Raw genomic sequence first — 16729 nt, forward strand, 5'->3', positions numbered from 1 at the left:
AGCCCGTAGCAATAACAATACAAGCGAACCTGGCACTTCTGATGCCAGAAACAGCAACAGCAAGCCCCGACGCAACAGACACAAGCGCCGAAACAACAGTGACAACACCGAAGACACGACGGTCAATGCCGGATTCAGGGGCTCTAAGTCCGGTCAGCGGAAGAAGCCACACAAAAGAAACAATCCGGGCCCGTCCAGTTTGGACCGCCTATTCAATCATCCATGTCAAATCCATGGCACCCTTGATAAACCAGCCAATCATACCAAGAGAGAGTGTTGGGTCTTCAAATAGGCCGACAAGTTAAATGCCGAGAACAAGGAGAGGGGGTCCCAAAGCAAGGACGATGACGAGGAGCCCCAACCACCGAACATAGGGGGACAGAAGAAGTCCCCCCCCCCAAGTTAAAATGGTGAACATGATATACGCTACCCATATCCCAAAGAGGGAGCGCAAGAGCGCACTCAAGGATGTCTATGCGATAGAGCATGTCGCCCCAAAGTTCAACCCATGGTCATCCTGCCCGATCACCTTTGATCACAGGGATCATCCGACCAGTATCCATCATGGCGGTTCAGCCGCACTGGTCCTCGACCCAATCATTGATGGTGGCAGCAGCCTGAACCTACTTTATCAGGATACAGTGCGACAAAATGGGTATTGATCCCTCGAGGATCAAGCCCACAAAAACCACCTTTAAAGAAATCATACCAGGTGTAGAGGCCCACTTCACAGGCTCAATCACACTGGAACTGGTCTTTGGATCCCCAGACAATTTCTGAAGCGAAGAGTTGATCTTCGGTATCGTCCCCTTCCGCAGCGGCTATCATGCACTGCTTGGACGAACCGCATTCGCTTGATTCAATGTGGTGCCACACTATGCTTATCTCAAGCTCAAGATGCCTGGACCATGCGGTGTCATAACAGTCAATGGAAACACGGAACGCTCCCTCCATACCGAGGAGCACACGGCTGCCCTCACAACAGAAGTACAGAGCGGCCTTTTTAGGCAGAACCTTAATTCGGCGGCCAAGCTCCTGGACACTGTCAAACAAGCCCGAACTACCCTGCAGCAGGACAGTCTAGCTCGTCAAGAGCTTGACTAGCAATTTAGCCTTCGTCCCAGTCCCGACCAAGTGACGACATTCATACCATGCGTACATAACTACACACTTAAAATACCATGGGTGTCAGGAGGATGAACCCCGGGCAAGCAACGGAATACGGATCCTTTTCAAAAATAGTGGGTCCCGCATCGCCCCTCAAACCGGCACGCGCCCGGCCATGTCGCTCGACCCGGCAAGGCCCGCAACCCGGCCAAGCTCTCCGACCCGGCAAGGTACGTCGACCCGGCCGCAGTAACTGGCGCGAGACAATCCAACTCAGCGCAACCAAGGCTTCCCCAACAAGCCGACCCCACCCGTGGCGTGCACCGCAATCCAGCCACGGGTCAAGCTCCCTGATACGTCTCCAATGTATCTACTTTTCCAAACACTTTTGCCCTTGTTTTGGACTCTAACTTGCATGATTTGAATGAAACTAACCCGGACTGATGTTGTTTTCAGCAGAACTGCCATGATGTTGTTTTATGTGTTGAAAACAAAAGTTCTCGGAATGTCCTGAAAATCCTCGGAGGCAAGTTTTGGAAAATATAAAAAATACTAGCAAAAGAATCAAGACCAGGGGCCCACACCCTGTCCATGAGGGTGGGGGCGCGCCCACCCCCCTGGGAGCGCCCCTATCTCGTGGGCCCCCTGAGGCTCCGCCGACCTCAACTCCAACTCTATATATTCCGTCTTGCGGAGAAAAAAAATCAGGGAGGAAGTTTCATTGCGTTTTACGATACGGAGCCGCCGCCAAGCCCTAATCTCTCTCGGGAGGGCTCATCTGGAGTCCGTTCGGGGCTCCGGAGAGGGGGATTAGTCGCTGTCGTCATCATATACCATCCTCCATCACCAATTTCATGATGCTCACCGCCGTACATGAGTAATTCCATCGTAGGCTTGCTGAACGGTGATGGGTTGGATGAGATTTACCATGTAATCAAGTTAGTTTTGTTAGGGTTTGATCCCTAGTATCCACTATGTTCTGAGATTCATGTTGCTATGAGTTTGCTATGCTTAATGCTTGTCACTAGGGCCCGAGTGCCATGATTTCAGATCTGAACCTATTATGTTTTCATGAATATATGTGTGTTCTTGATCCTATCTTGCAAGTCTATAGTCACCTATTATGTGTTATGATCCGACAACCCCGAAGTGACAATAATCGGGATACTTCTCGGTGATGATCGTAGTTTGAGGAGTTCATGTATTCACTATGTGTTAATGGTTTGGTCCAGTTCTCTATTAAAAGGAGGCCTTAATATCCCTTAGTTTCCGCTAGGACCCCGCTGCCACGGGAGGGTAGGACAAAAGATGTCATGCAAGTTCTTTTCCATAAGCACGTATGACTATATTCGGAATACATGCCTACATTACATTGATGAATTGGAGCTAGTTCTGTGTCACCCTATGTTATAGCTATTATATGAGGAATCGCATCCGACATAATCATCCATCACTAATCCAATGCCTATGAGCTTTTCACATATTGTGCTTTGCTTATTTACTTTTCCGTTGCTATTGTTACAATTACTACAAAACCCAAAAATATTACTTTTGCCACTGTTACCTTTATTATCATACTACTTTGCTACTAAATACTTTGTTGCAGATACTAAGTTATCCAGGTGTGGTTGAATTGTCAACTCAACTGCTAATACTCAATAATATTCTTTGGCCCCCCTTGTGTCGAATCAATAAATTTGGGTGGAATACTCTGCCCTCGAAAGCTGTTGTGATCCCCTACACTTGTGGGTTATCAAGACTAATTTCTGGCGCTGTTGCCGGGGAGCATAGCTCTATTCTTTGAGTCACTTGGGATTTATATTTGTTGATCACTATCAAGAACTTGAAAGACGCAAAAACTAAGATTCTGCCCTCAACTACGAGGGGAGGTAAGGAACTGCCATCTAGCTCTGCACTAGATTCTCCTTCTGTTATGAGTAAGTTTGCGACACCTAAACCTGCTACTGCTATGAATTCTCATATGTCGCATGCTATTGATGATGCCACTTCGGCTATGCATGATACTTATGATGAAACTACTTCTGTGCGTGATACCACTTTTCCATTAGGTGAATTTCTTGATGAACAACTTGCTAGGGTTAGAGAGAATGAACTTATTGAAGATGCTATTATTGATGATAGTGATGATGAAAGTTCTCCCCCTGATTATGAATTACATGTTGTTCTTGAGGGTTATGTTATGAATGAGGAAGCTGCTAGAGCTATTTTTGCTTGCAAAGATAGATACGATCTTAAAAAGTTATTAGCTAAATGGAAGCAGCAGACTCTTAATGCTAGAATGAAACCTGAACCTGCTTTTGCTACTTCACCTATCTGTGTTACTGATAAGGATTATGAATTCTTTGTTGATCCTGAGATTATTACTTTGGTTGAATCTGATCCTTTTTATGGCCTTGAATCTAAAACTGTTGTTGCACATCTTACCAAGATGAATGATATAACCACCCTGTTTACTAATGATGATAAATCTCGCTATTTCTATATCCTCAAGATATTTCCGTTTTCATTAAAGGGTGATGCTAAGGTTTAATTCTCTTGCTCCTGGTTGTGTGCTTAGTCCCCAGGATATGATTTATTACTTCTCTACTAAATATTTCTCTGCCCATAAGAAACAAGCAGCCTTGCAGGAAATATATAATTTTGTGCAAATTGAAGAAGAGAGTCTCCCACAAGCTTGGGGGAGGCTTCTCCGATTACTTAATGCTTTGCCTGATCATCCTCTTAAGAAAAATGAAATACTTGATATCTTTTATAATGGACTAACCGATGCTTCCAAGGACCACTTGGATAGTTGTGCTGGTTGTGTTTTCAGGGAAAGAACAGTCGACGAAGCTGAATTACTATTGAATAATATGCTGACTAATGAAAATAATTGGACTCTTCCTCAGCCAATTCTTGAACCAATTGAGCCAACTCCTGAGCCTATTCCTAAACCCACTCCAAAGAAGAGAGGTGTTTTATTTCCCAGTCCTGAAGATATGCAAGAGGCAAAGAAAAAGGTATAAAAGCTGAAGATGTTAAGAATTTACCACCTATTGAAGATATACATGGTCTTAATATACCGCCTGTTGAAGAACCACATTGTCTTGATAACCCGACACAGGTATTAAAGGTAAATTCTCTCTATAGATATGATAAGGTTGAAATTCCCTCTACTAAATTTCATAGCCCGTGCTTAGATGAATTTGATGACTTTATGGCTAGACAAGAAAGTATTAATGCTTATGTTGGTAGAGAATTAAAGAATAATGCTTTCGAGATAGGATGCATGAGTGATTATATGGCTAGAGTTAAAGGTGAACTCAAACTCATTAGCAAATATGCGTCTATGGTTGCTACTCAAGCTGAGCAAGTACTTAAAGCTCAAAATGATTTGCTTGATGAATTAAATAATAAACCTGACCTTGCTGTTAGAGTGGCTACTTGAACTGGTAGAATGACTCAGGAACCTTTGTATCCTGAAGGCCACCCTAAGAGAATCGAGCAAGATTCTCAAAGAAATAATTTAGAGGCACCTAGTTCTTCCAAGAAGAAGAAGAAGAAAAACAATAGGACTTTGCATGCTTCTACTGAACCCGTTGTAGACACACCTGAGAATCCCAATGATATTTCTATTTCTGATGCTGAAACACAATCAGGTGATGAACATGGACCTAGTGATAATGTTAATGATAGTGTTCATGTTGATGCTCAACCTAGCAAAAATAATGAAGTAGAAATTGAACCTGCTGTTGATCTTGATAACCCACAATCAAAGAATCAATGTTATGATAAGAGAGATTTTGTCGCTAGGAAGCACGCTAGAGAAAGAGAACCATGGGTTCAGAAACCCATGCCCTTTCCTCCGAAACCATCCAAGACAAAGGATGATGAGGATTTTGAGCGCTTTGCTGAAATGATTAGACCTATTTTCTTACATATGCGCTTAACTGATATGCTTAAAGTAAACCCATATGCTAAGTATATGAAAGATATCATTACAAATAAAATAAAGATACCGGAAGCTAAAATTTCCACCATGCTTGCTAATTACACTTTTAAGGGTGGAATACCAAAGAAACTTGGAGATCCGGGGGTACCAACTATACCATGCTCCATTAAAAGAAATTATGTTAGAACTGCTTTATGTGATCTTGGAGCCGGTGTTAGTGTTATGCCTCTCTCTATATATCGTAGACTTGAATTGAATAAGTTGACACCTACTGAAATATATTTGCAAATGGCTGATAAATCAACTGCTATACCTGTCGGTATTTGTGAGGATGTGCCTGTTGTGGTTGCAAATGTCACTATCTTAGCGGACTTTGTTATTCCTAATATTCCCGAGGATGATAGTATGTCGATTATCCTTGGTAGACCTTTTTTGAATACCACAGGGGTTGTTATTGATTGCAACAAAGGCAATGTCACTTTTCATGTTAATGGTAATGAGCATATGGTACACTTTCCAAGGAAACAATCTCAAGTTCATAGCATCAATTCTATTGGAAAGGTTCCAACTATTATTATTGGAGGTTTTGAATTTCCTCTCCCTACTGCCATGAAAAAGTATGACATTCTTATTGTTGGGGATGTTCATATCCCCGTTGAGGTAACTTAGTGTTATTCGAAATTTCTCCGGTTCCGTGTTATTCGGAATGAGTTTGTTAACAAGACTTGATCAACCTTGTTAGTGGATTCATTTTGATGATCATGAGATGGATGAAACTAGAAGGCACAACCTTCTGTACCCTCTTTTTACTTTCTGTTATTTAAAATAAATAAAGCAAAAATAGTATTATCTGTCTGTTTTCTAAATTATCCGTGCAATAAAAAAATATCTTGAAAATAAAAGTGCTCCAAATGCCGTGCAAATTTAGTATGATTTTTTATGGAATAGTTGAGGATTTTAGGCACTGAAATCACTACAGGAGGGGCAAGCACCGGGCCACGAGAGTGGAGGGCACTCCCCCTGCCTCGTGGGCCCACGGTGGGCCCCCTCCACTCATGCTAGCACCCACACACTCCATCTTCTTCCCAAAAAATCCCATCCATCTCAAGCACGAGTTCTAGCTCATTTTGCTGCGATTTTCGATCTCCTTGCTCAAAGCTCCATTCACAAAACTGCTTTGGGAGATTGTTGCTTGGTATGTGACTCCTCCATTGGTCCAATTAGTTTTTGTTCTAGTGCTTTATTCATTGCAAATTTTTACTGTATAGGTGACCCTGTTCTTGAGCTTGCATGTTAAATTTATGAGGTCCCAAGTAATTCTAATGCATGATATAGGCTCTAGGTACTTGTAGGAGTAGTTGCTATCAATCTTGTTTAGTTTCATTCACTTTTATTTTGAAGTTACTAAAATTTCAGAAATTTTTCAAAAAAAGAATTATGTCTAGGAGAATGTACCAAGGTGGTTCCTCAGTAAAGAAAGGACCCATGATTGCTATATGTGAGCAAGATGTTGAACTACCGAGGGACGCAGAAGTACGAGCTTGTGAGTGGCCATCCGACGATTTTATGGTCGAAGCAGGCTTTAAGGAGGAATTTGACGCTTATGTGCGTAATGCCGATCTGGAGGACTTCTTACAAGATAAGTGTCATCAATACTATCAATTGACTGATTCATTTGTGCGAAGGTTTAAATATAAATGTACACGTAATTCTCCGTGTGTCCTATTTGATATCTATGATACATCTTATACCATGGACTTAGAGGATTTTACAACTGCTTGCAAACTTCCACAGTGGGGCAATATTAATGATCTCCACAAATCTGAATTTAGAGATTTCCTTGCTAGTATCACTGTGGGAGAATCAAGGGACATAGCACAAGCTACCATAGGGAGCATTCATTTTCCTGCTATACATTATTTTGCTCTTTTCATTGGTAGATGCATTAACGATAAAGATGAAGCATGTCATATGTGTGTCCCTAATCTTTGTGTCCTCAAGAGTGTTGTGTTAGGTTGTAAATATTATAACTTGGGGGCAATAGTTGCATGTAGGTTGCATAATAATGGTAGAGCTGGAGATTTATTTGGAGGAATTTATGCGACCCGTATGGCAAATTATCTTGGTATAGCCCCACGAGAGGGGGATATGATGTTGCCTTCTGCTTATTTAGATTATGACTCTATGGTCCAACATCATTTTCTTAAGAGGAATGAACAATTCCTCCAGTATCGACTAATCTTTGATAGACGTAGCGCTGTCCATGTTACTCTTCGTGCTCCTTTCCTTTCTGATTACCAGGCAAAAGGAAGATATGTTGTTACTAGGGAGGAAGCAGGTGAACACGAGGGGAGAGCGGAGGCGGCTTGCCAACATGCCGCAGCTCAGGAGGCATTTGTTGCTGCATCTCAGTTCGACCCCAGTTACAACTACGGATATCAGCCAGGCTACCCGTGTCATTAGACCAACTTAGGCCAAAAGCCTAAGCTTGGGGGAGTACGTATTTCTCACCGACTTTACATTCATGTTCACACACTATTCTAGTCGTCGGTGCTCATACTCTTTCATTGTATTATCCATGCTAGTTTAATTTTCTTTTTCTAGCTTTCTTCTTGTGTGTTTGCTAAACCTTAAGAAAAACCAAAAAAATAGTTAGTTTATTTTCCATGCTTGTAGTAGAGTTAAAATGAAAACCCAAAACGATTTCTCATTCTTCTTCCTACTTGTTGGGAGCCTTCCCGTGTAAATAGTTTTATTTTCTTTTCTTTCCTTTGGGGGTCAAGAGTAGAAGACCATATTGAAAATGTTTAGTGGCTCTCATATGCATGATTGTTTATTTAACATAGAGCCCATATTACTTTGTCTCCTCTCTTGAGTTGAATGCTTGCAGATTCCAGCTTAGCCCAATGCACGTGCACTATTATTATTATACACATCATTCGGTTGTGCAAGTGAAAGGCAATAATGACGATATATGATGGACTGATTGAGATGAGAAAAGCTGGTATGAACTCGACCTCTCTTGTTTTTGTAAATATGATGAGTTTATCGTTCCTGATTCAGCTTATTATGAAGTAAACATATTTGCAATGACATTTAGAGATTATAGTTGCTTGTGCCATGCTTGATTAGCTATGAGTTATAATGGTTTTACATTGCGTGCCAACATGCTATTAGAATGATTATGATGTGGTATGATGGGATGGTATCCTCCTTTGAATAAATTGAGTGACTCGACTTGGCACATGTTCACGCATGTAGTTGAAACAAATCAACATAGCCTTCATGATATTTATGTTCATGGTGGATTATATCCTACTCATGTTTGTACTCGGTGTGAATTAATTTTAATGCATGTTTATGCCTGTTGCCGCTCTCTCAGTTGGTCACTTCCTAGTCTTTTGCTAGCCTTCACCTATACTAAGTGGGAATACTGCTTGTGCATCCAAACTCCTTAAACCCCAAAGTTATTCCAATGAGTCCACCATACCTTCCTATATGCGGTATTTACCTGCCGTTCCAATTAAATCTGTATGTGCCAAACTCCAAACCTTCAAATGAAATTCTGTTTTGTATGCTCGAGCAGCTCATGTTTCGACTAGGGCTGCCTATATCTTCCATGCTAGGTGGGTTCAAGAGGAGTGGACTCCGCTCCTCATTCATGAGAAAGGGTCGGTAACCGGGATGCCTAGTCCCATGATCCAAAAAGATCAAAGTGAATCAATATAATTAAACACAACCCCCCCCCCCCCAGGGCTGTTTTTAGTTGGAGGCACTCATTGTTTCGAGCAAGCCATGGATTGATGCTTGTTTGTGGTGGGGGAGTATAAACTTTTACCATTCTATTTGGGAACTGCCTATAATGCATGTAGTATGGAAGATACAACCATATCATAGTTGTTGCATTGACAACGAAAGTATGCCACTCAAAATGTTATTCAATCTCTATTTTAAGATCGAGCTCTGGCACCTCTACAAATCCCTTCTTCCCTCTGCGAAGGGCCTATCTATTTGCTTTTATGTTGAGTCATCACCTTCTTATTAAAAAGCACCCGCTGGAGAGCACACTGTCATTTGCATTCATTACTATTGGTTTATATTGGGTATGCCTTGACTGGATCTCTTTTACCATGAATTACAATGTTTAGTCAGTCCTTGATCTTTAAAGGTGCTCTGCATTTATGTTTTGCGGTCTCAGAAAGGGCTAGCAAGATACCATTTTGTTATATCATGTTATAATTGTTTTGAGAAAGTGTTGTCATCCGAGTTTTATTATTATGGCTCGCTAGCTAATTATGCCATTGATATGAGTAATTGTGAGACCAAGCTGTTATTGTGAGTATGGTTAGTTCATAATATTTGCTGAAATCTGAATGCTGGGTTTGCATGTTTACAGAAACAAGAGCAAACAGAGTTTGTAAAAGTTTTTCTTTATCACTTTCGGTTTATCAACTGAATTGCTTGATGACAAGCAAAGGTTTAAGCTTGGGGAGTTGATACGTCTCCAAAGTATCTACTTTTCCAAACACTTTTTCCCTTGTTTTGGACTCTAACTTGCATGATTTGAATGAAACTAACCCGGACTGACGTTGTTTTCAGCCGAACTGCCATGATGTTGTTTTATTTGTAGAAAACAAAAGTTCTCGGAATGTCCTGAAAATCGTCGGAGGCAAGTTTTGGAAAATATAAAAAATATAGGCGAAAGAATCAAGACCAGGGGGCCCACACCCTGTCCATGAGGGTGGGGGGCGCGCCCACCCCCCTGGGCGCGCCCCCTGTCTCGTGGGCCCCCTGAGGCTCCGCCGACCTCAACTCCAACTCTATATATTCCGTCTCGCAGAGAAAAAAATCAGGGAGGAAGTTTCATCACGTTTTACGATACGGAGCCGCCGCCAAGCCCTAATCTCTCTCAGGAGGGCTGATCTGGAGTCCGTTCGGGGCTCCGGAGAGGGGGATTCGTCGCTGTCGTCATCATCAACCATCCTCCATCACCAATTTCATGATGCTTACCGCCGTGCGTGAGTAATTCCATCGTAGGCTTGCTGAATGGTGATGGGTTGGATGAGATTTACCATGTAATCAAGTTAGTTTTGTTAGGGTTTGATCCCTAGTATCCACTATGATCTGAGATTGATGTTGCTATGACTTTGCTATGCTTAATGCTTGTCACTAGGGCCCGAGTGCCATGATTTCAGATCTGAACCTATTATGTTTTCATGAATATATGTGTGTTCTTGATCCTATCTTGCAAGTCTATAGTCACCTATTATGTGTTATGATCCGACAACCCCGAAGTGACAATAATCGGGATACTTCTCGGTGATGATCGTAGTTTGAGGAGTTCATGTATTCACTATGTGTTAATGCTTTGGTCCGGTTCTCTATTAAAAGGAGGCCTTAATATCCCTTAGTTTCCGCTAGGACCCCGCTGCCACGGGAGGGTAGGACAAAAGATGTCATGCAAGTTCTTTTCCATAAGCACGTATGACTATATTCGGAATACATGCCTACATTACATTGATGAATTGGAGCTAGTTCTGTGTCACCCTATGTTATAGCTATTACATGAGGAATCGCATCCGACATAATCATCCATCACTGATTCAATGCCTATGAGCTTTTCACATATTGTGCTTTGCTTATTTACTTTTCCGTTGCTATTGTTACAATTACTACAAAACCCAAATATATTACTTTTGCCACTGTTACCTTTATTATCATACTACTTTGCTACTAAATACTTTGCTGCAGATACTAAGTTATCCAGGTGTGGTTGAATTGGCAACTCAACTGCTAATACTCAATAATATTCTTTGGCTCCCCTTGTGTCCACTACTAGGAAAAGGCCTACTAATGGCGCACCGGTTTTTCCTACTAATGGCGCACTACCGGTGCGCCATTAGTAGCACGCCATTAGAATTTTTTACTAATGGCGCACCACTGGTGCGCCATTAGTATCTGGTATACTAATGGCGCACCTGGCAGTGCGCCATTAGTATGTAACTCCATGCGCCATTAGTATGCCTCCCGGGGGGCCATATGTAACCATGTGCTTTGTCACACTAATGGCGCACTCTGCCTCGATGCGCCATTAGTATCCTTTGGCATACTAATGGCGCACTCTGCCTTGATGCGCCATTAATATGAATATTTGGTTTTTTTGCTTTTCTGATTTTTGCACAGGTTACAAAATATATTATTGGACAGAATATAGACAGCAGCACACAGCAACATCAGATTCATCAAATACAATAGAAGATTAGTCTCCGAATACAATTCATCATATTAGTCTCCGAATTCAAAAGACCGAACAAAGATAAAACATTACAAGTCTCAAGACCGCGAGTATCGAGTTTGTCTTCACATTACAAGTCGATATCGATCATCTAAACTACCATCACATAAAAGAGAGTTGTGGTCATCACGATGAGCATCATCGCGATCAAACTGGTCCTCATCCGGTTCCTCCAGCGCTCCCTCCTCTCTCCCGCTAGATAGCGGGCATATCTAGATTCGGCCTCCGCCCTAGTGGTGTACCCTTTGTAACTGTTACCGCTGAAACGGTGAACCTGTCTCCGACACTCCTCCCAGTCGTCGTAGACTCCGGGAACCTTACCCTTGTACACGACATACGACGACATCTCTATGCACAAGCCAAACAACAGACAATACATAAGCAATATGTAAGTATGCAACAAAAGGATCGAAAGAGAAAAGCAAGACATTAATAGCACGATTCATGGTCCTACTAATAAATAGCATCGATTACATCTAAGTTGAACGACTGTCCAAACCAAAGAGACATACGAATTCATTAAAGTTTAATTACAACATGAGCTAATCAATGTTTCAGAACTACACATCACTACTTTCGACTCGACTCATCGGACAGGAGCATGGATGAAGTCGCCGTCTGTCGTGATGGTCATGAAATCGCGGTCGTTGTCACCCTGCATTTGTAGCGTTTCATCTATCTCACTGTTGGACGGTTGATATCTGACGAAGAACTGCCCCGAGGTATGAAGGACATCTTGATGGATGATGTCCGCAAACTCCGACTGGATGCGAAAGAATTCTTGTCTGAGGTCCGCGTCCTGGACTGCCGACAAGCTCGCGGCCCAATCTTTGAGATTATCTGGTAGCAGAAGTTGATGATGGTCCCTTACGATCGCCCGCATGTGATGGAGGGCGTAGTAGGCATCCTTCTGGCCGCCAGACGGCTGCTTGACACAGTAGAACTTCGTATTGCGTGAGAACATGTGCTTGTCGTACTTACGAACTGCCCTGGTGAAGGTGCCTCCAGATTTGGCGTAGCCGGGGAGAACATCATCAAGAACTTTCTTGACATTTGTGTAGTCTATCTTGGAGTTACGGTTCGGGTCGAAATACGTGGCCATGGAATATTTCGGGCTTAAGAGGATGAGTGTGCAATGTGTGTCACTGCACAGAACATGGAATGTTAGAAAAAAAAGAACGATCAAAATCTAAGAAATCATATGTTACGGGGCGGTTAAGGGATGACTTACTCGGGAAAGTAAGCCACAAGGAAGTTATCCTTATCTGGGTTTGCCAGAATGACGCCTTCGAGGTGTGAACTCGCAACTTGGCGGTCCCCAGCGTTGTTCAAGTGCTTGGCACGCATGTAGAAGGGGTCGACTATCACGATGTCCGGGGTCTTGTCTCTAATGATCCGCATCTCCATACTCAGCGAAAACAGCCGAACGAAGGTGTAGTGCAGCGGATGAAGGTTAAACATAGCAAAGATGTCATCAAACCGCAGGACGATCGTACCCCCGATGTCGCCATCCGCAAAGCCCTTGCCCTCTGGCACCTTGGCCACGAAAACCGGGTATGCCACATCATTCTCTCTCAGACGCCGCTTCTCCAAAGAAAGAACACTGTCGTGCAGACTCCGCATAGCACCGGTTGCAGCATTCAGCATATTTGGCGGTAGCATCGCCCTACCCGCCACATGCACCCTCCTTGAGATATCCTTAGGTGAAGGTGGCCCGTCCTGAGCACGGATCGAACTCGGTGCCGGCTGGCTCGCACCGGCGCCCTTGTTAGTCTTTCGTTTCCGTCCCTTCTTCTTGATCTCCTGTAATGGGACCGAGTTCTACTCACAGACCGCCTTCTTGAGCGTGTTGGGGCTGATAATATTTCGCACCTCAGCTATCTGAGGCTCGGTGAAGGCGGGAGCTGGAGGCGTCTCCTGAGAACTGAACGGCAGATGACGCCTATTGCAATTGGATTTCTCCGCCGTACCAGCTAGATTGCGGTCGTCTTGGTTGGGCTCTTGAGAACAAGGCCCGCAGAACTCGTCAGCGTACCCATGTTCGGCAAAGTACTTATCGACTTTGGTAAATGTACCATCGTCGTTGTCGTCGTCGTCCGGATCCTGTGCCATAGGGCTGTCCGGATCCTGTGCCATAGGGATGTCCGACATAGGGATGTCCGGCAGGTCCGGTAGCATTGCGGCGTTCTTGCCATGGCTTGGCGCCGGCACGACTGGCGGTCTTGTCTGTGGGGTGGTGTCCCCCGCCCCCAAACGAATCTGGCTCTTCGGCCAAAGCAGCGGCCAGTTTACGCAGGCGCTGAGGGTCATCTCATCTTCTTCGTCGGCCCCAGCGGGTCGAACCGGAGGTAACAGCTCGTCGCAGCCTGGCAGCACCCGAACCACTTCAACCCTATACACTGTGGGTGGCATCGGATTACCGTGGAACATGCGGTTGCCCGGTTGAATGATTCTGCCCTTTGCGACATCGACCAACTCGGCGCCCACGAAGTGCAGAAGAGTGCAAGGAACGTCTGCGGTGCCCTACGAAAACATGTACAGGGCGTCAGGGATGCCCAGTCAAAGGCAAGGAGATGAACTCATCGGCCGAGAGGCTTAGTTACCGTGATGCCGTCGAGCTCGCTAATGTCGAGGCACCGCCAACGGCGGGCATGCAACTGACGGAGGGGGAGCTTGCTGGCGAGGTGCCGGCCGGCGTACACCCAGGTGCATTAAGCTCCAATGCCCGTGCCGGCGCTGGAGACACGAATACCGCCTCCGCCGGAGACACCAATGCGCCGCCGCCGGATACACCAATGGCGCCGCCGGAGACACCAATGGCGCCGCCTGCGTGTTGTGCGAGTTGCTGGCCGTGAAGCTGGGAACCGGGGGAGGCCCCTGTTGGCCGCCCGCAATCCACGTCGTCAGCCCATGAATCAACGTAGGCACCATGGCGTTGAGCTTCGTTCCCAGTTGTTGTTCCACTTGCTCTTGGACAAGCTCCGGAATCCGCGCCACTTGTGCCTTGAGTGCTTCAACCTCGCGCGTCTGACTTTCCGAGCTGGCCTTTTTCTCCTTCCGCACACCAGCGGTATAGTATGACCCCCATTTTGTGGACAAGCCTTTGCCGGCCACACGACCAGCTGACGTCGGCTTAGTGAGCTTATCCTTGCTTTTCATTATGTTCAACGCCCTATTTAAAGGGCTGTCGAAAGGGGAGCTCTGAGACGACCCCGCGCTACTGCTTTCAGTTTCCTGCGAAAGGAACGTGAACCATTTAGAAATATTGGGGATTAGTTAGAGTGCAACCATATGGAGCTAATTACGCGGGGGTGTATTCCTTACCAGAACAAGCTCAAGCGCCCTGGTCTTCGGATCCGTGGTAAGCTCCTTTGTTATCGGGTCCTCCTTGTACCGGGCCCTGACATAGTTCCTGGTCTGCTTGTTACCGCTGTATTTCTCGAAGCGGGGCGGTAGGCCTTGCTCGGCACGCTCCGCGTCCTCCTTGTCCCATATAGGCTCCGCCACTCTGTAACCGCCGGGACCGAGTTTGTGTTCCCCTAAGTTCAACTCCCGCATTTCTTTCCCCCACTGACTTGATTCGGTGGTTGCACTGCTCTCGCACTTTATCTTGAACTCCTTGTAGTCATCTTCGCTCATCAAAGGATATTTCGCCTTGATCTTCTCATAACTATCACCTTTATCAATCATTCTCTTCACCGCGCTTCTCCAAGTAGACAGGGCCGTGCTCATCTTCGTGAGGGCGGCACTGTTCACTTTATTCCCTGAGAGGCGTGTGTTTTCAAATTCGGCGGGGAACTTGTATCGTTCGTGCAGCTTCGTGAAGAGGAGGCTGCGCAAATTCCCTCGGTCCTTATGCCTAAGGTTCTCGGTGTTGATCGAGACGGTGCTCCGGAGAATGCACCCGAGCTGAACCGAGTACCCCTTGACTATATGTTTGGGCTCCGTTGGATTCCCGTCGGAGTCCACTTGAGTGAATTCCTCCTTGAGGGTGCGGAGCGCATTCGGGCGCCGGTCCTTCCTTTGCTTCTTCGGTTGGCTGCCATCTGTGTGTGCGCCGCCATCATCAGTGGTGGCATCCTCGGCGGCACCATCAGTGGTGTCATCCCCGACGCCACTAGGGGTTGTGTAATCAGGATCGGTGTCTTCCGCGGCGTCCTCATAGCGGTGAGGTTGTTCCTCCATCTCCTGGGACAGCTCCCAGAATTGCTTGCCGCCCGAACCGCCGGCCTCATCGTTGTTGGCCATGTTTCGCTTTAAATAGGAAAACAGTTTGGTCAAAAAGTTGGTTATTGTCAAGGAACAAGATCATGGTCTCATCATTTAGGGTTTGTCGACACCGAGGCATCCTAAAAGCTAAGCTTTTATCATTTAGGGTTTGTCGACGCCGAGGCACCCTAAAAGCCTAAGCCGAGGCACCCTAGGTTGGGCCTAATCACTTGGCACTAATCACTTGGCTCTATTGCCACCTATGGTTTAATGCAGCAAGAATGGCGGGGCATTTGATCCTACTTAACTAAGTACTAAGATACCCCGGTCCATGCATTAGTCGCAAGTACCCCATATGTCCTATTTTTAGCAAAGTCATGCTAAAATTCACGGAAAATTTCAGCATGACCTTTGCTGAAAATAGGACATATGGAGTACTCGAATTTGCCAGAACAGAAGTTAATCAACATTCCGGCAAACTCAAGGGCCTCTCGGGGTACATGCAACTTCATCACGACACGATGGTCGAAGACATGACCTTTGCAAAATGGTCGGAGACACGATGGTCTTTCTCAATATGATCAATTAATGGATCAACACATAAAACATGTCCAATAAGTATGATTTATAGAGTCAACATCAGTATGAATATATATAAAGTAACTGCATCCAGCAACTATTTCTGCTACTCTGTAACTAACTACACTCTGTATTTATAGATTCATTTCAGATGAGATCAGATTGATAGATAGATAGATGAGCATGTTCAGTTTACAAGAATGAATATAAACAAGCAAAGAATGCATGCATGTATATCAAAAGTTGGCATCTAATGCTACTGCTACTGCTTGCCTCTGCTGCTATTGAATATTTATAATTACCTGAAATTGTTCCTTTCACTACAAGTAAATGCAACTTTTCCATTAATTAAAACTAAATTGTTCCTTCATGATATTCCCTCTTCATCTACCCCTGGGAGTATTTCTAACTTGCAAAGAACTATAGTATCACTGGAGTAAATTGCAGTAGTGCAAGTTTCAGTAGACTAGAGAATATCCCTACAGTAGTGCCCTCCAACAGTAGTTCTTGTTTGCAGTAGTTTTAGGGAGTACTGCAATTTTGCAAGTTTAAAGTAAAAAGTTTCAGTTAATGCAAGTACTCCTCTT

Source organism: Triticum aestivum, chromosome 2B, assembly GCF_018294505.1.
Source record: "Triticum aestivum cultivar Chinese Spring chromosome 2B, IWGSC CS RefSeq v2.1, whole genome shotgun sequence".
Taxonomy (NCBI): domain Eukaryota; kingdom Viridiplantae; phylum Streptophyta; class Magnoliopsida; order Poales; family Poaceae; genus Triticum; species Triticum aestivum.